Source organism: Drosophila sechellia, chromosome 3R, assembly GCF_004382195.2.
Source record: "Drosophila sechellia strain sech25 chromosome 3R, ASM438219v1, whole genome shotgun sequence".
Classification (NCBI taxonomy): domain Eukaryota; kingdom Metazoa; phylum Arthropoda; class Insecta; order Diptera; family Drosophilidae; genus Drosophila; species Drosophila sechellia.
The window spans coordinates 27,871,749-27,895,146 of record NC_045952.1 but is presented as its reverse complement, the minus strand read 5'-3'; the positions used below and the strand labels follow the sequence as shown (position 1 = coordinate 27,895,146).

General features: G+C 43.6%; 2 protein-coding genes across 4 annotated transcripts in view; one reads left to right on the top strand and one right to left on the bottom strand.

Moving 5' to 3' along the window:
* The window catches only part of LOC6612692 (uncharacterized protein C2orf42 homolog), a 34,092-nt gene extending 33,660 nt beyond the window's left edge, over window positions 1-432 (top strand). Inside the window, exon 4 of the mRNA XM_032720366.1 lies at window positions 158-432. The gene's annotated coding sequence lies outside the window, so the exon portion shown is untranslated. The remainder of the gene's footprint in view (window positions 1-157) is intronic.
* Window positions 1-23,398, bottom strand: part of LOC6612691 (tyrosine-protein phosphatase 99A) — a 106,409-nt gene that overhangs the window by 31,274 nt on the left and 51,737 nt on the right. The gene's annotated exons all lie outside the window — the stretch shown is intronic.

The following is a 23,398-nucleotide window of genomic DNA, read 5'->3' as shown; positions in this document are numbered from 1 at the left end:
GTGTGAGCAGCAGTGAGAACAAGACGGAATGGCCGCTGGTGTGAACGCGTCGAATGGGGAATACTGTAGGACAAGAAATTTCTTTTCTTTATCAGTACTTTTTTAGATAGAACAACGAATTGCTAATTTTACTAATTTTTTTAATTTTTATTTTCAGAACACACCTAATGCTGGAGCCATCTTTATGTACATATGTGAGTCGAAATCAAACCATTTTCTATTTAAAAATGCCATAAGAAGTTTGACAGAGGCATTGTTGCCTTGTTTTCATATAATATTTTTTAAGTTTCGCATGTTTCTCGTAAAGTCGAGCATACCCTTTCTGAATCTAATGAGAACGAAGAGAGAGGGCATGATGTGGCGGTTGTAAAAATCATAACCACAACTGTGGCAGAAACTCGGTTCATTTTACATGGGCGTACATTGCCTTTGGCATTTGTGCCCCCTGCCAGCGACTGATTTAGAGGCCTTATAACTTGGATTGTGTGTGTGTGTGTGTTAGCTAGCCACTTAGTAAATATTTTATGAATTATCTGTTTTCTATTAAGATGTTTTAACAGAGCTACAAAAACGTGGGCCGAGAGACAACCGCAGGACCATCGAGCTGCGCCGAGATGAGCGCTATGCTATAAAGCCCAATAAACATAAGTCTGTCCCTCGCAAATGCACAAGTGTGTGTGTGGTTAGTACATACGTATACGTATACATGACGGTTTTTCTTGTGTGGTTTTGGGGGGTTTTACGAGTTCGGGGTCCATTATGTTACCTTCTTCTGGGGTCCTTATTGATCCGGTTCGCCCTCGCTTTAAAGGCACGCCCTGAGGGATGCGATTTTTAATATGCATTAAAATTAATAAGAACACGTGTCGCTCCCTCGCACCCGCATCATTGTCCTTGTCGTCCTTGTTGTCCTTGTCGTCCTTGTTGTCCTCGTCGTCCTTCCGCCTTCGACGCCCTCATAATTCCATTTTATCGCGCACAAATTTTTATAGCTGCGCCGCAGGCGTCGATTTTAAATAACGCTCAGTACCCAAATCCCTCTTTCTTACGTTGATTTTGTCGCCATTTTTGTTGGTTGTTAATTTTATGCTTATGAGATAAGAAATTGTGACAAAAACGCTGGAAAATTTATGTGCAAAGCGCTCCGGTAAGACGGTGAGCCGAGCACACGGCTATGAATAAGAGATTCCCCCTGAAAGGCGATAAATGCTAAATGGGAGAACCAGCTTCTTGATCAGCACTGTCATTGAAAATCCTCGTGCCGAACAGGGGCAAACAAGTTGCCAGGGGATACATCCGTGTATTGTGAGTTTTGTATTTAGCCATGAATACATTATCGCCGGATGATTCTAAAAATGGGACTCAGTTAAACAACAATAAATGGTTTCGAGAGAATGTGCAGCTAAGTGGAGATAACAACACCAACATACTTCTTTTTTATGTTCATAAATTAAGTCGGCGTTTCCTTAAAGAAAAATATTACGGAGAAGAAGAAAACCATGCCGAATCACCTTGCTAACTAATGTTTCCATTTGGAATGCAAAGTCTACTGAAAGTAGAGCTGCTCCCAAACACGATTACTCGGCATTATCCTGATTTGAGCTAATGCTCGTTTGCGAATCCAGCCTCCGCATGGCCTTCGGGCCAACAAATGCAGCTGCCTGACTGGTCAACCAACTCGAAGTCCGAGCTCATGTTGCGGATGGCCAATATCCAAGTCAAGTGGGTACATGTCAAATGGACGTTGGCAGAACCACAAAAGCAATGAAATGGAATCGCTGTGCCTCCAGCTAAGTGGGTCAATTATGTGGCCAGTGTGCTGCTGCAGCAAGAGAGAGCTCAAGTCGGGGATCGGTTACCAACTCTTTGAAAGCTTTCCTTTAGCCCGTTGGCCCGTTGGCCTGTTGGCCTGGCCTGCTGCTCCCAACTGGGATCGGAGGGCGGTTTTGGCCATTATTCGGTTCGACTTCGATTCGAGTTCCCGGGGCAGTGGGTTAATTATTGTTTTATGATTTGTTTTGGGGCGGTGAGTGCTGCTGCGAACATCCTTTGTGTGATGTGCCTGCTGCCTGCGTATAAACATTGCTCTTACGCCCCGCGTCCCGCTGCTTCTGCCAGCTGCTGTGCCAAAAGGTAACCAAGCGTCACAGGTGGGCGAAATGCAATTACCACGCCCACTCCCGCACCCTCTGCCCCGTTGTTTAACTAACGAACAATAAAACGAAACTGAATTTTGCGCTTTTAGCGCCAAACGCACAAAGGCAATAACTGAAACAGAGAGGTGGTGGCAAAGAAAACGGGGAGAGGTCACCGAATGCAGGAGTTCACTGAGAGAAACTAAGGGAACCTCTAGGGCATGTATTTGTTTTCCAAACCCAAAGCAATCTAAACTCGTTGAAATAAACTGTTTATGAAATAATCGCTTCTTAATAGCTATATTTTTATGACCTTTGTACCGCTTTCTCCCAGTGCATTGTGGTTTGTGTTAGTGTTGGTGCCTCACAGTTGCAGCTTGTGCTGTATTATTGCGTGCGACACCGTGTTGCAGCCACCCGTAGCATTAGGCCAATTATATGCTGCTCTTTTGACATTAAATTCGATTCAATTTATTTGGCTGTCGTACCTTTTTGCCCGCCGGCCCTTTGGCCAAAGAAAAAATCCCCTGCGCCCCGCCCCACAAAATGTTTCTGTTATTGCTGGTGTGGCGGGGATAATGATGATGGTCCTGCCGGAGCTCCTAGCTGCCTCAAAGGGTTATTGTTGTTTGCACGGAATTTAATTTCATGCTCACACACTCAATGCAATTTGCCGGTTGCCGTTACAAAGCAGCGGAAATTATCCGCTCAGTGCCGGCGAAATAAGTGAAAAATATTGCAGTTAAACGTCGTCCAAGTTTTTGGGTAATTTTTAATGATTTTTTCTGGATTTTATGCCCACCCAGGGTGGGCTTTGTGATAATAACAAAAAGTTAACTGCGCATAAAAGTGCGAGTTATGGAATAAAAAAAGATATGCTATTAAAACGCCTCAGTGGATTCGCCTTTTCCACATTACAATCTAGCGAATGAATGTGTTTTCAAGTTCATAAATCCGTTTTATTTTTTCGAAATTACTTTGTTTTAAACATATGCAAGGGTCTCACACGGAACAAACCAAACAAACTGGTATAAATCTTAGCTGTCTCTCTTGAAATCAACTATACAAAAGTGTTATTTTGCAACTGAGAGTAATTTGCCAGTGCCCGAGGACAGAGGAAGTGTGGTTTTCGGACCACCTGTTCATCGGGCTTTCCATCAGATGTCAGATGATCAACCCGTGCACCCAGACATATCAATTGCAGGCCGCATCAAGATTCAAGAGCTCGGGGACAGGCTGTGAAATTTATGATTTCCATTACGGAGCATGAAGCAGCGTGCGGCATGCGACATGAGAGTGGTTTTCTGGGCTTTTGTTGGGGGTGCCACTTCGGAATCAAGTGCCGAGTTGTCGAAAGAGCTGACTAAATGGCAGACAACATTGTGTACATAATGCTGGCATAATAATATTTCTGTCGCTGCAATGATCTGCATGCCAACGTCCTCACAATGGAATCACCAGCTCCAAATCGAGGAGCACCGAGTCTGTGGAGTCTGTTGAGCTGGCTGCCATTTGTCTGGGCCATTACTCACAGTAAACAATCTTCGCAAAATGTGTGCGAAGCTGCCACCACTGCCGGTTTTCCATTGCTCCAGTGCACCGCTGCAACTTCAATAAATTCCTTGGAAAAATGCAATTTTATTGAAAAATATTTGCTGCTCTCTTTGGGCTGGCTTTTCCTGGTTTTTTTCCACTTCTTTCTCTGGATTTGTGCAAGCGCAAAATGAGCAGACAAAGATAAATTGTGTCGGAGATGCACATGATCACACATAGTTGGTTTAATTTAATTAGAAACTAGAATGTGTTTCAATTACTTACATTTTTTACTGATAGTCTGTAATAATTCACAGCTTTAGCTGTCTAATTTGTGATATTTTTCAAACACAATATCCTTTTGCTTTCTACGATTGAGCATTTTAAATTTCTAATGTTAACAGCTTAGGGGATAAGCGTGTTATAGAGTCAAACTTGATTAGCAGGTGTGGCCAAGTTTTATGGCAATGGAGGAGCCACAAAAACGGATAAAAGAACTTGAAGAGGGCATAAAAATATAAAGGCGATGGAGCTTAAAAGTTGGGTCAGATAAAAGGTGCAAATTAAAGGTTAAGTTTTAAATCTGTGGGAAGTGCCGGTGCCAGCAGCCAAAGTGGTTTCCATTTGGAGCGCCAGCCAAGTGTTGAGATCTGCTTCCTTTTCCATATATCCTTTATCCCATATCCCTTATCCTTTTGCGCTCTCCCTTCGCCAGGTCTCATTTATGTCGTCAAGGTGTGTGCATGTGTGTGTAGATAATATGCCTGCGATTTCAGCACGAAACCGAGACGTATGATGATGTTGATGATGATGATGACACACGCACACCACCACACACGGTCTAGAAGGGGCGGTGTGGCGGAGAGGGCGTGGCAGCGCAGGGCGTCATAAACAACAGACAAGTTGCACATGCAGTGGAGCATAACTACAGGGCTGACGGGCGAACTACACTTGCCAAAATCAACTTGTCAAATTGTAGCTAAATGGTTTTTCTTTTTATGAGTTGGGTGCTCACTTGTAAAGTTCAGATTACGGTGGATCTGATCAGCAATAAGCTAAAATGTAGTTAAAAAAAACAAACTTTCGAAGTGGAATGATTCCTAATTTTTCTTAGTGTTTTTTTGCAACTTTGCGGGCCAAAGCGAAAAAGTCAGTCCAACAGCTGGGGGCAGAGGGGATGAAGGGGCAACAAGGAAAACAGAGGGAAAACTGGCAAAGGGAATCAGTTTGTGCATATTTTAACTCCCACCGGAAAAATTTCACAAGACAGCTACGGAAGTATGACGAACGAGAGCGGTGGCAAAATGGGAAGTGGAAAATGTAAGGCAGGGTGGCTGGTGGGCAGGGAGGAGAGAGGAGGAGGAGATGTTGGCCAACAACTGTGACCAAACAATGTTGAAGCTTTGATGAACCATAAAAGACAACAACAATGGCAGTTGCAACAGGGAATATGACAAAATATAGCAGGGATATGCCAGAGAAAGTTGGGCATATCGAAGTGTGTGCAGCTGCATGGCCAAAGGGGCGTATGAGTGTTAAAAAATGCTCACTCCGGATGAACTGAAGTTGCACTGTGCTTTGCGTGCGATACACTCTCCTTTTTTTTGCCAGTGTATATGTATGTGTGTGTGTGTGTGGGTGTTGAGGCGTCACTTTAAGCAAATGGTGATGAATGCGTTGTCGTTGGGAGTCCTCGGAGATCCCAGAACATTGGCATATTTTATGCAATACTCCAGATGACAAAGGACGAAAGCGAGACGGCTGCACTTGTACTCTCAATAGTTTTGAGGTTTTTCCACATGCCAACCATTTTCAATTAATTGTCAAGAGGTTTCCGTTGAGATTGATCAACTAAAAGGTTTAGCCTGGCCAGCAACCAGTGACCAGCATCCAGTGACCAAAGTCAGTTAAATAAAGCCTTTGTGGCCGAAGCACAATGCTCTCAATCTCCCTCTCTATTAATTGATAAATGCATTTGGCAACCGTCTCTAATTTGGATTTATTTTGCCCAAGTGTATTGCAGCTAGGTTCGCAAAAGAATCACAGCTGTCACATAAATAATGTCGCTTGCATATTTATTATATTTTCGGAACGCATCAATTTGCAAGTGCCACGCCCCGAAAAATATACGAAGTCCATGCCTCTTTAGTTTAAATTGTTAAAGAGATTGTGACATTTGGATTTATCTGTGGTTTCCGGCTTCCTTTTTCGACTGTCATGTTACCAGCTGGGCGAAAAAAGTTTGCTATCGTTATAATTGATTAATTAAATCTTGCTGGCAAGTTTGAGCAGGACACGCAGGACCAAACAAAGCTCAAAATGTATATGTATTAAATAAAAGTGCACAGTCCAAAAAACAAGGGATTTCAATCGAGAAGTAGTTCTGCAAATTTAAGAGGAATGGGAATCCGGTAGGTTACATATTAAATTGATATTTAATTCTCTTGTCATAACTGCTGAGTTTTTAACCACTTAAATTCGACATTAAAATGTTTGAATTTAGAGTGTATTTTTCTACATGCAACACATCTACATAGATATAGATTCAAATATGTGAGCACACTGAGAGTTGCACATTTTGCTGGCAAAAGTTAAGCAAAAGTTGTCGCAGCTGAAAACTTTTTATAGCAAAAATTTTTTGGCTGCTGTTTTTTTCTTTTTTCTTTTTGAGTTGTTTTAACTTTACATATTTCCGTATGTACGAGTGGAATTCTCCTGCTGCTCACTTGTCATCCTGTCAATTGGCAAAACGACTGACAAGAAGCCAGCTTCTCAGAGCACTCAACCTTCAACCCCGCCCACCAAGCACCAAGCACCACCCACCGCCCACTCACATCCAAGAACAGTCGACGTCGTCAGACTGATATGTCATTACTTATATGGGCACTTGAAAAGTTTCGAGTGAAATGTGCGCCAGTCGAGAGGGAAAATGGGAAAGCCGGTGGCGGGGGCACGGAGAATCCCTCACAGATAACGTGGAAATGCCGTATTTGTAGATAACTCCTTCTGCCACTGGCTCTGCACGTTAAATATAATCAGATTAATAACTGTAAACACTTGTAAAGGTCCTTCGCTGTGGTGTGGGTAGCTTCTGCGAGGCACCAGGATGCTATTGAGATTGGATTTCGCCTTTTGGAGTTGAGTTATTGCAAACGGAAATCGATCCTCGGCACTCATTACAACATCACCTCTCCATATGTCCATATATCCACATTTCCAGTTGCCAGGACTGCGATTAGTCCTGCGTCTGAAGGGCAGGATGTGGCGTAGTGCAGTTTGGAGCTTGATTGATTTATATTCACGTACGGATATGCCGGGAGTCCTGCAATCGAGTCCTGTTCGCAGTTAGTTGACTAAGGTGAAAAATGAGCTGGCAAATGTCCAGGGAAGTTCGTTTCAGCTCGTTCTATTTGCTTTATATGATCCCGACATTATTTATATTTGAATTTAAGTCCAGGCATTATAAATGTTTTCACTGTTTTCCATTTTAAATCCCACCCACAGCGCACTAAACACTCACTTTCATATTTAATTATGCGCCACTTTTTCCGCTCCAAATGAAATGGAATGTTTTCGAAAATATTTCGCCTGGCTAAGCGCCTGTCACGATTTTAAAATCCCATATGAGACAAGGCTGGCCGAAACCGGCGAAGCCGAGGCGTTAAATAAACAATAAAGCCGCGCACTTAATTAATTGTGTTGTGCGGCCCGCGATTGCCGTTAAATAAATATGGATTTAGATGAAAAGTATTTATTATTTTTAAGCCAGGCCGCAAAAACACGCCAACTGCTGTCAGGAGGCGCTGTGAATTATGGACTAGGAGTCTGGGCAACTCAAACTCGAACTCGGTGACAAATCGCGATGTGGCCGGGGTATATTGATAATTTTAATTAAGCGCTAATATATTTTAATTTATTATTATGATGTTGTCAGCTCGTCAGAACTGCCAGCTGTGTGCGTCTAAACAAGGGGATAAATATGTAAATTGCCGTCTGCTTTTTATGTGACAGCTGCAGGAAACGGGGCGTATGAGTGACGTGATATGAACCTGTCAGAAGAGTTGAGTCTATCAAGTGCCCCGTCCTGCGGAAAGGAGGCTATTTAATTTCATGAATTATTGATGCATGTTGTGTATTCTCACTCGTGGCAAGCCAATTAGGCCTGCAGCTACCTTTTTATATTGCATATGTGTGGCTGAGCACCGATGATTTATAATTACATTCACCTGACTGGCTCGAACTGCCCATTTTGCCCCACTTCTGATTCCATTCCCATTCCCACCTTGCAACATTTCGATCTGCGGCTGATTTATGCGGTCGCTCAACTCTGGATTAGTTTTATTTACACGCCATTGGCTGTCCGGCTGGCGAAACTCTCTATTTTATTACCATCGTGGTGGCATGGATATATATATGGATATATGGCTATATGTGTGCACTCTTCATGCTGCAGTTCATTTTAATTAAACCACTGACAAGTCATAGGCAAATTATTGGCTGATATATTGACATACCCGGGCATAAATTGCAGCACGCAACGCATCGACTTACCTGCAATTGAAGGAGAGAAGGGAATTTTAATTAATTAACGCGCCAAGAGTGCTGGTATTTCAATAATATTGCAACAAATATTTTGGTGATATGCTAGAAGTGTAACTCAATCAAGTCAGCAATGTTCGTGCATTTTTTTTTGGTCAGTCCTGCCGCCGCAATTAAATGAACCTCAAATAGAAGTGTAAATTCCCACGGCTGCATATTATTATAAATTTTTAAAGCTCTAGTTCGCAGCTTATACTGCAAATTAGAGTGGGGAGTGGGGTTCCTCTGCCATCCAATAGCATTGTGTGAAATTAAATTTCACATCCAATCAGCTGGCAAGTCCTTCTGACTGCGTTTTCCCTCTGTTGTTCCTTATCCTCGCCGGGTGATATTTAATATTTGCTCCGCCACTTTCCCACTGAAGTTTCCGCCGACTGCAGTGCTCTGGATAAGTACGGAGAATGGGAAAAGCGAAAAGGAAAGGCCACGGACCCGAAGAAAAGTCGAAAGCCGATAGTCGATTGAACCGAACTGAACTGAACTGAATCCCGTCGACGGCTTAGCGGCAAAATCAATGACACAATAAATATTTGTGCAGCCCTTAACCGTCGAGTGTTTAACAATACGAAGTCTGAATGTTCCTCTATATATCTGTATACTTATAAACTTGTATAGATGGAAACTAGAATAAATAGAGAACTTTCGCTCGAGGATTGAGGCCAGAAACTGAATGACTTCTTTCTTTTAAAGTGCCCACATGGAAAGTTAGAGAAAGACAATAAAATATTATTTATTTCATTTTTAAACAGACGTTTCTCAATGCGTTTTTTAATTTAATTGACTTATACTTTTAATTGTACGAAAGAAAAGCTTAAAATTTGGACACCTAGCCTTAAACCGACATCTTCGAATTGGAAAATTTTAATTTAAATAAGTTTTCAACTCAACGAGTGTCTCAGATGCAAAAATGCGTTTTAAGGATGCATTATTTGGCACTTTTAAATTTTGCTGATTGGCAAAATAATCCAAGCCATATTTCAAGGCTTAAAACGATGCTTCGAGGGAATCGGCCAGATCCAATTTCGCCCTTTTTGTCTCTTTGCATTTAAGTAGGCCATCGAAAGTGTCGATATACGAATGTGTGGCACTGTAGCGCGCATGTTTATTGCACTTTGGGGAATTTCCCGGCAGAAACACGACCCAACTCAACCCAATTCGAATGAAACCAGCCCGGCTTGGGCCGCTTAATGTGGCAGAAAAATGTGTAAATTTACGTCGAAGGGAGCTCTGAAGTTTTGCCGGCTGCCTGGGTTTGTGCTGTATCTTTTTTTTTATTTTGGGGTCTAGGTCTGAGTCTGTCCCCAAGTAAATTGAAAAATGTAGCTCACTGGGCGGTGGCAGAAGTGTGGCAAGTGAAATAAAAATGGCAAATGGCCAGAGAGATATAAGCAATGAGCTACCGGATTACACGAAACTACATAAGATGTGTGTGTGACATGTCGGGGGTTCTAAATTATTTTCCTGGCAACTTTATCAACGCGAAAAATCAAGATGCATTCGACGAGGGCGGAACGCATCCGAAAGCAGAAAAAAAGCGGAAAAATATATGTTTTAATAGCAGCATAAAATGCATTGCAATGTTGCAAGCGCTCAGGAGAAATCATAACAAATCGTGGCCAAAAAGGCAATGTAATAACTCAGCTGTCGTCTCATTGTATTCTGATTTTTATTGCTCATCACGGAGGAGTTTCAGTTCGGTTCGGTATCTTTTGGATCTTTTATTTGCTTTGCTCTGTTTGTTTTACTGGATGTTTGTATAGCTTTTTTCCCCTGTTTTTTGGGAATGTTTGCAGAAAACTCTCTGCTTGGTTATCCATCTCCTTCTACGGAAATCACAAATATCATATGCGAGAAATCAGAGAACGTTGTTTATGTGATTTATGCGCTAGTGCGCAAAAAAGGGAGAAAAGTTCGGAGTTTCGGTTTAAAAGCGCTTCAACAATGTGGCAAATGAAATGCACACGAAATTGTAGCAGACAAGGCGGGGGGCGGGGTGGAGAGTTGTGGAAATTCGGAAAATTCTGCTGCACTGGGGGCACGTTACTAGCGCTTTCATAAATAAACACGCAATTGTGGCATTGGAAATTTCCGTAAGATACTTTTTGGGGGCGAACCGAACGCTTTTTACTGATTTTTTCCCCCCAAAAATAAATCGGGTCGATGGGGCAGGCAGTCAGGCAACAATTATAATTTAATTGCAATTTTTTGCTGCCCTGTAACATTTCTGTCAATCAGTGGCGGGCAGGCCGAGCCAGTAGCAAAAGTTTTTCAATTTGGCTGCAACAAATAGCCAACAATTGCTGTTTATACACACAGGCAGGCAGAGGCACAGGCTCTGCCCCTCGATTCAATCAATATGGAACACAATTGGTCCATTCACACGCCCATTTCCCTCAGAATCTCTTCACTGAAAAAAATGCTGAGGGGTAGGAAACTGTGAGGGGGCGGCGGGATGCCATTCAGCTCAGTTTGGCCAACTTTAGCTAACAAAAAATTAATTTAAAAACTTATTTCAATACCAAATTGTGCCCAAAGCGAGTGAAGGGCAGTGGAGTGGAGTGGAGAGTGTAACATTTTAATAAGATTGAAATGAAAATGTTGTAACAGTTCGGCAGTGTCCCAAAAAATCGAAGAAGCGCTCTGATTTCCTTTTTATACTCTTGCTGCCTTTTTTCTGTTTGATGCTCGATTATAAAGTCGTTAAAGGGTCATGAAACTCAACATCGAACGACATCAATTCAATTTTCAAGCCAGCAATCTATAATAAAAATTTAATTTTTCATCCTTCCATTTCGTTGTGTATTTTACACATTTTGTCTGCACTTATGCGAAGGTTAATAAAATTGTTTGCACTTTTGTTTTGTCAATATAATTTCAGATGTTTTTTGTGTTTCACAAACACAAACCAAAACTTTTTTAAAACATTGCATATGTGGTGCGCAGAATTTGTTTTAATTACGACTGAATTGTTTGGAATGCTCCCAGAGAAAATATCCATTATAAAATATTATTTGTGCGCGTTTTTTATGAATTACATACATGCTGTTTAAAGTTTAACTTTGGTCAATAGTAGTGAAGTATTCGAATACACAGACTAATTATTTAGTTTCAGTAAACAATAAGTAATAAAAAGTCGTTTTGACATCATCCAATCGATCAAAACTAACAACTCATTAGGACATAAATCCCAAAAGAATGTGTAAAGTTATTAATTTGTTTCGAGGCTGGCGAATCAACGAAAATCCCTTTCCAATGTATACGTTTTCGTTTTCCTCTAGCCAAAGTAACTAATTCGACAGCGGAGAAAAACTGCAGCTGTATAGAAAGTGCAACATTTGTTACACATCCAATAGAGCAGCTCCTTGAATAAGGCGTCGCTTAAGGACTTGCGAGCGAAAAAAAGTGGAGCGCAGAAGGATGTTGGAGCATGCCACATGCCCCCAAAGTATTACGACACAAAAATGGCATTGCTGCGGGGGCGTGACACATAAAAAGCGAGGAAAACCCGCTGGCAAACCAAACAAAATACACAAAAAATAGCTGAAAATCATTCAGCGAGCAGAGGGCACAACATAAAAGCTGAGCGTCTGGGTGGAACCTTAGTGCTAATGTTGCCCCACCGCCCACGATTTTCTCCACCGCATTTTGCCAACCCAAATGCTTTTTCCCCCTCCCCAAACCCCTGGCAACTGCACTTGTGCACACTTTTGGCATAATACAACAAAATTGATTTGCCGCATGCATCATTATCAGCAACGTCGTCGTGGTAGTCGTCCTAGTCGTCGTCATCATCCCACCCACTTTTCCGACTGCTGGCTTTTACTTAGACTGCTGCTTGAAGGTCCTGGGATCCCTTGACTCCCTGCTGCACCCCCGCTCCCCGAAAAACAGACTCTCGTGGGCCATTGAATGCAATGGCGCTCATTCATTCAACGTTTTGCAACTCATAAGAAGCAGCAATTGAAGCATCATTAGCTGCAAGTTTTCGAATCCTTCCACGCGCCCCGCACCACACTGCGTATGAGTAATGCATGCATGCCATTTACATTGATTTGTGGCGGAACGTCGACTGTCGATATATACACACAGTGCATACACACACCACACACACTGGCACACAACCAGCTTGGCAACTTTCTTCTAATGCTTCAGTCAAGTGGCTCGAAGTGGGGCATCGATGGGTTTTCAGCTTAACCAAAGCCATCAATTATGGGTAAATTTCGCTGAAATTTGTGCAGCATTTTAGCTTTACCAGCAGCAATCGAAAATATTTCTTTTTCCACCCAACTTTAAAACTTTTGCGCTGAAGTTTATGTTTGTGCCGATAATATCTGGATTTCTCGACTCCTCGGTGCGCTTGTTTTTTCCCATCTTATTCATGAAGGCGTTCCTCAGCTACTACAAAAATAAATTCAATACGTTCAGCGAGAAAGGAGAAAATAACAAAAAATAGAGCGGAGTCTGCAAAATAAGCAGATGCAAACACACACATAAAGAAATGTTGGTGGATTGTTTATGGAACTTAAAGAAATATGATATTTTCCGAGCTTGTATAGCTTATATAACTGAAACTTGTCTAGTCTTTCCAGTCCAGCACAGCTGAGCTCCTTTTTTTCAGTGTACACCTATACTTATTTTAGATCTTAGCATACATATGGGCTGCCTTAGCTGCTTGTTTTTGCCCGCTTTTGTTGGGGCCGTTGTTCCATGACGTTATCACGTACGCTAATGCGACAAAAGCGCAACGACGAGCAAAATGTTTTGAAAATTTACTTAGCCCGGCTTCGCAGCGAGTGGCCCGCACCTTGGTCCCTCGGTTGCTTCTGTTGCCCCGGTTGTTTCCTGCCCTGGGTTTCTGGGTTATCCGTTTTCCCAGGGCTCTGGGGCTTCGACGGGCAGCTTCTTATGTGGCATATCCTTTGTGGCCGGCTCAAGACTGTGTTTTCCTTATTTTATTCCTGCTTTATTTGCATTCCTTGGGCCACATCCGCTGTCGCTTCCTGGCGCTTCTTTAAGCGCAAAATACTTTTCCGCTGCTCGAGTGGCAGAAAAATGAAAATATTATTTGGGGCGCGTGCTTTTTGGCCATGCAGCACACACGGCGTATACGTAACGCTCAGGTTAAACGGTCACATATACACATGTACGTTTTTACAGTTCGCGGCGAAATAATGTTTTCTTTCGAACTTGAATGTATTGAAATTGTTGATTGAAAATAGAGCATATTTAGGAAATTACTTTTATATTGATATAAGATGATCTTATTGATCTTTTAAAACGCTTTAATTAAAGTTAATTTTTTGGTGGCAGCCACTTGTTTTGCACCAGATTTATTAACTTGAACTTGGCTGTATTTCAGGCCCGAAAAATCCCACATAACCGCAAATGTACGATGCAGGCAGGGAGGCCTGTTCCGTGCCGTTCTGGTTTGGTCTTTGGTCTGCTATGGTTTGGCTTGGTTTGGTTTGGCTGGATTTTCGTTTCGGTGCGAGTCTGGTTTTGGTTCGATGCTCGGCCCAGGTGCGGTGTGCGGTTCTGGGGGCGTGGCCGTCGCGTTGTAGGCGCCGTGATGTGTTTATACATTTCGTGAAATGACAGAAATTGAATAAAATTTATGCGTTTTACTCGACGCAGGTGGAACCGCATATGGAACCTGCATGCTCCCAGAAGCGAAACCAGAAACCCACCAAAAAAGAAAAATAGAAATTTCCCGTCTATATTGGCGGTAGGAAGCACACTTTCCCACCGTGTAACGCCCTCGGTTGTCGCAATTTTGGGTTTGAAATATGTGCGAAGGTCGCATGATGTGTGCTCGCTGCGAAATGTTTTCTTTTCGACGCTGTTTTTCGAAAGAGTTGACAGCGACTGCGGGCTAAATGCAAATCACTTAAATTTAGTACTTTAATGCTTTGCAGTGCAGTCTGCTAGCTAACTATAGTAAGCTGTAATTTGTTCTCCAAAATATATATTTTTTTTCACTATTCAGGGATTTTCGCTTGCCAAAGCCTGCAAATATGTTGCGCAGAAGTGCCACTCCCCGAAAGTGCGAAAACCTGACCTTATGCCAGAAAATTCCGCTGGGCGAGCGACCGCATGCCATAAATGCTTAAATCAAATTAACGCAGGAAAGGAGGGCTGAACAACCCGTTGGCAAGAGCTTAAGTTATGCAAAACGCTGGGCGTGGTCCCCACAATGGCTGCAAATCAGGATAACTGCCCGGAGCGGGGAATTCGCTGGCAAATAGGTGAAGACAATGGCCAGGACAGCAGGACAGCAGAAGAGCGGAGAACAGGACTCTCGGTCATTGCAGGTTGTCATTGTGTCGGCTTAAGGCCGGCGAACAAGCCAGAAAGCCCTGATTAATTGGCGCTATTTATAATTAAATTGCGTCCTAAGCTGTAATCACAGTTCTCAGTCGTCGCCGGTTGCTAAGCCCCATTCTCCACTTTCTTCATGCCCCTGCCACGCTCCCCACCCTCCCCCTTATTCATTTGCCCCCTTTCGCCTTTGTGGAGTGTCAAAGGTTTTCTATCTTCAACTACATCAAAAGCGGCAATATAATTTCCCCACAAATGAGCGTTCTGATTCAATTAATGGCTCTTTGACTGCAAATTCTAAGGGAGTTGAATTCAAGTCCTGGCGATGTCCTTGCCGCCTTGCAGATGCAAAACTCGACATGTTGTGTGCCAAGGATATGGACAAACAGGATTTCCAGGCTACCAGGCATTTGCAACAAAATGCAGCAGACTAAACAATCTGTAAAAAAATATAAAACCAGCAACTTGGCCAGATGGACGGTGGCACCAAAGGAAAAGCATTTGAGAAATTCACTTTATTTACTTCTAAATTTTGTACTTTCCAACGAAAGTAAGCCAAATATTTGAGTACACCAAATAGACTCGTATTTCTCTCTAGCTTTTTAGTTCTGTGTGCACTTGATTCTTATGATAAAACAAATTTGGATTTGTTGTTCAGATGGGAGCCATCTTAAATGCAACTTTCCCTTTAAATCATCATCGTTTAGGAACTACTCATTTCTCTTGATGTTTTGCACCACTGTGCGCCTTTTGGCCAGGACATTTCCGCTGTCCTGCAATCGGGTCTCTTCTAGTTGTAATACCACCAACAACATGGGTAACACCAGCAACTACAACAACAGCGAGGGGCGCATTTCAAATGCAAATGTGTTTGTGGTGTAAATGCAATTTTACAAAATTTTATATAAGCCAGCAGACAGCAACAACAAGAAAGCAAGAAAAGCAACGACAATGTGCATAAAATTTCCGAGGATTTACATTTTTAAAAGGATGCTGCATATGAGCTTCTAGCTGGTGTTAGTTTGAAAATGCGGTTTTAACGCTTCTGCGATGGCGACTGCGCGAAGACATTTGGCCAAAACAGCGCGGCGAAGCCAAGCCGACTGCAATTTGGCTAAGTGCGTGGGGAGTGGGCCAAAACTGCAAATGAAAATGTGCAATGCACATGTGTACATGGCACACACACATACACATTTCTGCGGCAATCAGTGCCAGACACACATGGCCTTAAGGCTTAGGGCTGGGGCTTTGGGCTTTAGGCCTGGGCAAAATGTTTTGCCTACTTGCTACTTGCTGCCACTTGGTTACAGCCTCACTTGGCACTTTCCACTTGCCATCTGCCAGCCGGCTGCATAAATCTACGTCTCTTTTATTACGAGCTTTTGAGCATTTAAATAAATTTCAAAGCTTTGGCCAGAGCTGATTTACGAAAAAGGGGACGGCGGCCAGGAGTGGTCCTTGCTGAAAAAGGGGGAGTGGCAGGCGGCACATTTAGCGTTAAATGTGCATAGTTTTGTCTGCGGCAGCAAACTAACCACGTGAAAGTCGCCTGCGGAAACTAATACAGAGCAGCCTGGACTCACAAAAAGCCAAAGTACTGATAGAAAATGCTGCCATTTAATATTTAGAATTTAAATATGAAAGAAATCTCTAATGCCTTGATATAACCGAAAGTAATCTATAGAATTATTTATTTAATTAGAGTTTTGATATCTTTCTTTGTGCTTTTCAACAAACAATTGTTGATTCAGGCACTCATTTTTAACAGTGCACCGACCGAGACGATGTGCAACATGACAGGCTGAAGTTGAGTGGCTCACACCCACACAGATGCGGCTGCAAGGACGATGGACGGACACAGACACAGATACGGATACAAGGACAGACACACATGGACCGCAGCTGGGCAGGCTAACTGAGTTAGAGCTGCCGAAAGTTCAGGAGGAAGGACTTGAGGGGCAGAAGAGCAGGGATCCCAAGCTGGGGGCAAACAAGAAATGTAAAGAATGCCACTGACAATGTACAAAGTGCAAAACTAATTTTACAGAGTGAACAGACGCAGGAGGAGACAGCCGTGACTGCAACATGTTGTGTGTCCTGTGTCCAAAGCACAGCATCCAAGTTGCCAGACGAAATAGATCATACGCCCGGTGGTACAACCCTCCCCCTGCGGACTAAGAACTCAACTCATTTCCGTCTTGATTAACCAATCGAACTGGTAGAGAAGTCAGTTAATCATAAGAGAACCTTCATTTAGGCCAAAACACAGCTCGAGGAAGGAGGCACTTTAGTAACGGCCAGTCCTTCTGTCTCGACCCATTTTGTCGGAAAATTCAGAATGTGATTTAAGCCGATCTCTGGCAAAATGTCATGCAATCTTGGCCCTAGGTTGATTACTTTGTTTGCCATCTGATTGCCGGCTTTGTCCTGCATTTTCCGTTTGTTTTTTTGGTGATTTAAGGCTGCTCTGCACTTAATTGCTTAGATTTGTTTAATTTAAGCCGATTATACACGACCACAATTTGTTAAAAGCTTTACGTGTGCGATTGTGATTGTGTGACGCCCAGGTGTCAGGTCTATTATCCATTAATCGTTACGTCAGTGGATTGGATTTGAAAAATGGATTGGGAAGTACACATAGAAAAACAGTGCGCACTCGTATTTAAATAAATGCCCAAGTACTTTGGGCGTTCTCTACAATGCTGAGACCTTTACCACCTATTTTTTTTGCGAGTGTCTGCACATGTGCTGGCCAAACTATGCGAACCTTAACCTTATCGAACACCCGTCAATGGTCGAAATGGAACGGAGGAAAATAACAGGGAAAAAAGTTTGGAAAAATGTAATCAAGCACGTAACTTGCACAAATTTTCTGCACTTTTGCCGAAGCCCAAAGCGGCAAAAGCCCCCAGGCCAAAACGCACACACATACACACACGCCGAGTAACATGAACGGTGACAGACACGCACGCCTGAGTGCTGCCACGCCCACACTAGCACAGATACCCATCCGCCCACACACCCACACACACACACTGCGATACTGAGGTGCCATCAAAAAGATTGCCGGCTGCCCTGTTTGTCCTTGTTGTTATTGCAATCCTTTTGACTATGAACTGCAGACAAAAAAAAGGATGCGAAAGAAATCGAACAGGAAAAAAGATTGTTGTTCCCCTCCAACGGATCAAAATACAAAAAGTCAAAAGAAAAGTTAAAGACTTTAAAATCCGCCCGGGGCCAAAGTGATTGAGTGTGTGTCGCAACGAGAGCAGGGAATTTGTCAAAAAAAGGAAAACTTTCCAAGGATGAGTCGTAGGAAAAGGGAGATGTCAGGTGAATACACAGAGGCAAAAATGTTTACGCGGAAATTCGCTTCAAAATGCTTACTTACGTTCGACTTTAGATGTCCCTAAGTGCTTTAGTTCAATTAGCAGCATCTAAATAAAATATTACGCGCATCCTGGGAAGGAAGTATTTTGCGAGGACATTGCGAAGGATCTGATTTGTGTCTGCCAGTGCAGAATACACCTGTAACAGAGCTCAGACTGAGGTCATAGCTGGTTCCCTTAATAGACTCATGGCTGCATAGTCTCATGTCCCCCAAAAGGCGCTCGAAAATCAAATGAAATTGATCCCGCAGACAAAGCGGAATGAAGGAAAATCAAAGGCGGCGACTGGATGCGGGGTATCCTTTGGCGAAAAAGCGCAGACATGATATGAAATTATTTGTCAACGCCGAATGCCATTTTCAACAACTTTCCGACAACTTTCATTTCGTTTTCATTCTGGCAGACGACTTGCCCGGCTTCGAGTGCCCCGACAACTCGTGGAAAATGGCAGGCGCGCCGGGAAAATTGGGCGAAAAGCGTCTTTGGGCTTTCATTTTGCATTACAGTTTGCCTGCCGGCGCCCACAGGAAGAAGCAGAAGACAGAGGAGCCGCCCAGACATGCAATGACATCCATCGCAGAAAGCGCTGGAACTTTCTGATTGCTTGCAAATGTTTTATTAGCCTGATTTTCCGAATGGAAAACCCTCGGCAGTCCCATCCCAGCCCAAAAGTGATATGTGTGCGCATTATGAGACCAAGATGTGGGGCAGGATAAGGAAAACACAAAGGTGAAATGGGATTGCAAACAAGAAGCCAATATTCTTACGTAGTTGGGGTCTTTGAAAGTAATAGGATGTTCAGAGGAACAATGGAAAAAGGAAATTATCCATTGACTGATTTTTAAAGGTGCCCAAAAGCATGAAGCACTATTTGAATTGTTGCACACCTTTATACTGACCATCCTCTGATGAAGTTGGATACCAAGTTTAAATTTCCCATTCCAAATTTTTAAATAAGTTTCAAAGGCGGGATCAATAAATTTGTAAAGGCCCTCGCTGCACTATCGGTGACTAAGCTTGCTTGTTGCAAGTTCCTGCGAGTCCTGCCCGTCCTGGGTATCCTGAGCATCCCGAGAATCTGATCTGAGCCGGCGGCAGGGATTTTCCTTTACCCCCGTGTTGCTGCTCATTAATTTCGTCTATTTAGGAAAAGTTTTTGCTGCGCTGGCTGCGTTGCTGTTGCCTGCAACTTTTTTAAGTGGTTTGCGGTTTATCATTTTTGGCTTTGCAGCGAGTGAAAATGCAGCTGGCCCTGCTGCGCTTTTCCTTGCACACTTTCTTTTCTTGTTGCCTCTTTTTCTGCCGCAAACAAAACTGTGCGCAAACAGGAAATAACGGTAACGCTGCTTCATTTCCGCTTTTATTAAAACATACTTTTCACGTTGTACCTTATCCTGCTGCTGGTTCGTCCTTCTGCTCCTTTCCGCCCTCCATTTCCCGCCTGCCCCGCCCCTTTCCTTAATAGCCATGACTGTCTTACCGCTGTTTGCTGCGGGCATCATCTTACTACCCTGCCTCGAAAAAAGTTGGTCAAAAAGGCTTGGCCCGCTTGATTTGCATACTGTGATTTTCTGATAAAGTTCAGTTTTTAAATGTTCTGCCTAAGACTTGTGCTCGTTGCATTTAACATGTTTCATTTATTGTTTTTAGATTTTTTTATAAATGTTTTTCATTTTATATACATTTTCATGTTCATTTCGGTGTAAACTGAAGCTAAAGATTTCCCACTGTCCTTTCTCTCATAATGCGCTTTATTTTCGATTTATTCCCCTCTCAATTAGTCCTTCGCTTTCCACCTGCGAGTGTATTAACTATTCATTACGGCCAAGGAAAGTTTTTTCCCTGGTGTTTTATGTGCTCTCGCTGTTGTTGTTGCCGCCGCTGCATTTACACCACCCCACTTTCTCCACCGCCCACGAAATGCAGCTTGTCACTTCCGCCAGCCAGCCGCCCGCAGTTTTCCACGAAGGAAAACTTGTGCCCAGAGTTTGGGTTATGCGCCACTATCTGAGTGGGTTTTTTTTGGTCCGTTTTCTGCGGCTGGCGCTTTAAAAGCAGCCAGCGGATGCGCTGAACCATCTTTTAGAGGTGGGCGTTGTTTTTCCAGGCGGATGGGGGGCGTGGCCGATTTCCACGAGGATTTTCAGTGCATGCAAACGGCTGAACCTGAACCGCAGCTAGTTGCAAGTAGCCAAAGGTAATTAATTTTGTAGCTGCAAGTTGAGGGTCCTGCTGCAAAACTTAGTCGCCGGCGGATGCAGTACTCTGGACTCTGGTTAGACGACCGCAAGCTTTTGACAGTCCGCGCTGCAAATGGATTTCCCATTTGCTTTAGTTTCCTGCTCGGAATGAGTGGCAACATTTCCTCAAAATGCAAGTGCGTCGTCTTTTCCTTTTATGTTTCGCTCCGAAAGGTGGATGGATCTGTGCGTGTGTCTATTAATTTTCTTGGATGCAACAGCAGCGATAAGCAGCCACGTGCCACGCCCTCCCAAAGGCGTTGACAAACGGGCGGTGATAAATTGCTGAGTGGGGAATTCAAGGATAGAGCAGCTGGAAAATGCACTGCTCCTCATCCTTTTAAATTTAAAGATTATAGATGGCTTCATTCCGAAACTCTACATCTTAAATGCAAGAGCACTTGGCGGAGATATTGATTAATAATTTTAAGAAAGATATTTAGCTTATTTACACATTGTAATGTTGCGTTATTGGATTGGCCTTCCCTAGTTTTCCCAAGTGTTTCGTGCTTTTCTGCTTCACTTGCTCGTAACAACGAGTCTAATGGACCATTTGTTTTGGCTGCGTTGATTTTGCATTTTGGCTGAGAGAGAAATGGCGCTCAAGTCAGTTTCCTACGGCTGCAGGTTGTTTGAATTATAAATTTGAAATTAAAGAGCCATGCCCGCCAGACGCCCTCGAGTAGAAGAAGTAGACAAATTAAATTGCAAAACGCTCCAGTTGCTTGGCCATGAGGACTTAGAGGTCTTAACCAGTTCACTTCACTGCATGTGATCCCCCCGAACCTGGTAACCTCCTCGGCTCCTCGGCTCGTCCAGGCACAAGAGGCCGTGTCAAAGGGCCCAAAGCCTTGGGTAACAGGACGCGTTAAAGTCAAAAGTTGCCAGGACAAGACCATCAAGTGTTGCCATGTACACACGAATGGAACGAAACGAAACGAAATGAAGTTATCAAGAAACAGGGCAAAAAGCCATTACGATTGTCCTGCTGTCGGTCCCCGAGTCCTTGTGTCCTTCTGTCTCGAAAGCGACAAGTGTTTGGGGCCCCTTGAGCTGTCTGCACTGCACAGAAGGAAAAAACTCTATTCTTGGCCACAGGTCCCTCTCCCAGTCTCGGCCAACTGAAATCCAAGTGCGTGCCGGCCAAAACGAGCAAGACAATACGGTTTTTGGGGGGCATTCTAAGCCCGTGCCAATGTCAGAAGTTAAAACGCAAAAACAAAGGCACAGGCCAAAGGAAAGTGGAAAATATCTAATCAAAGACGACCTGTCGAGCTGCTCGACGAGTATACAACTCGAAGGGCAAAGCCGAAAGCCCGGCGAAGCCCTAGAACTGTTTTGCAATCGTTGAGTTCCTTCTAAGGGCATTATCTGGCTGGATAACACAACACGCCCTTCTCCCAAGGAACTGCCGGATTTCATGGCTCCCTGACTCCGCGACTTTCTGACCCCCAGCTAAGCCGCACTGCAAGGCTTCATAATTTTCACCGCATGTGGTCGTGGTGCAAAGTTCTTGGCTCGCTTTTCCTCTCGGGTTGAAAATTCAATTCATATGCTGGCTAAGAATGCGTAAGGGAAAGATACACTATTCAAGGGTATATCTTTTAAATCAAAGTTTAAAGTATAGAAATGAAATCTCTTTTTCGAGTGCAGGATGTTGTTCTTCGCCTTTTACTGCCACTTGCGGCTGCTTTGTGGCAAATATTCGGGGGTAATTAATCAACTGCCACGCGCATCGACTAGGCCCAAATGGAAGGGGGCGGGGGCGGGGCAGCTGGGCCAAAGTTGCTGCCTAAGCCGCAGGAAATCCCCAGAAAGCGCCGCCCGTCTGCACCTGCCACTTCACCTTGCCACATCCACATGCCAACATATAGCCAAACAAAAATTGAAAGGAACGTGAAAAATTCGGAAATTAGTGAGTTATGCCAGCTGTCGCAAAAATCCCGAGTTATATTTTCGCTACCGCTGAAAGCAGCTTATATATATGACCCGGAGGAGGGAAAATCCATACGGGCGAGTGCCATCGTATTTTCGTTTTTATCGAATCTGATTTTATTCCGTTTCCGGCCAATCCCGTTCCCCGTGACGCTGGCAAAGGATTTTCCGCTGAATTTTATGCTAATTATGCCGCTAAGCTCTTGGGCAACTTTCAAAAGAGTTTCGAGTCTTAGCGCGCCTTAAAAAACTTCCTTCGCTAAATCCGGGCACAATATTTGGCCAAGACGCGCTTATGCAAACAGATTTGCGCTGACTGCAGGAAATTAAATTCCCTCGTCCGCCTGCCGCTTTTCCGATAAATTCGCACACGTTGGACTTTTTTATCCGCCCCGATTTATTTATGACCGACCGAGCGACCGACTGCTTATAATTTACGTTCCGCCGACTTCAGCCGGCCGGCGACTATGGCATCAACACTTCCGCTCCACCAGCGGCGGCGGCGGCGTCTGGTGATACCAAGTGAGACGCCGCCAGCGGAAATCCACGTGGCGGTCCAGGAGGAAGGCAGGAGCCGGGGGATTCAACAATAGAAAGGATGCGGCGAGGAGCGGGACTAGCAGGATACGGCAACGATTTTGATACCTCTCTTTGTATCAACCAACGCAGCTTGATTGTTATTTCAGGAACTATATCTTTGGTAGTAACTCATAGATTCCATTGGCTTCTTAAAGCAGTATACCCTGAAATACCTCACAAGTATGGGGTACGAAAAAGGGGAAAGAACCGAACCGAAGTAAAAAAGTAGAAAGGACATGCCTGGGCAGTTTTTGTTGCTGACTGAGCAGCATATGGCGAAAGTTTAAGTAAGCAATATTTATTTTGTATTTCTATTTGCTTGGCCGAGTGTTCTACCATTTCAATACAGTTCGCACACCGAACTGCGGTCTGCAGCGGATTTCGAGATGCCGGGCAAGAAGCTGGATGCTTTTTCCCCATCCGGGCAAAAAGGGTGGGAAAATATGAAAAATTGCAACATATTTTCCTTAGCCTCTGGCCGGAGTTAAACTTTTATTTGTTTGCTTCATTGCATGGCGGAGGCATTTTGTGGTTGAGCGAATCTCAAAGTTGCTGCTTTGCTTTGCTCTTCTCCACTCGCATCTGTGAAACCATGGAAATGTTGCAGGGAGCTGAAAAACTAAAAGTGCACACAAAGGCGAATTTATTTCTGAAGCTGCTGCATCTGCAT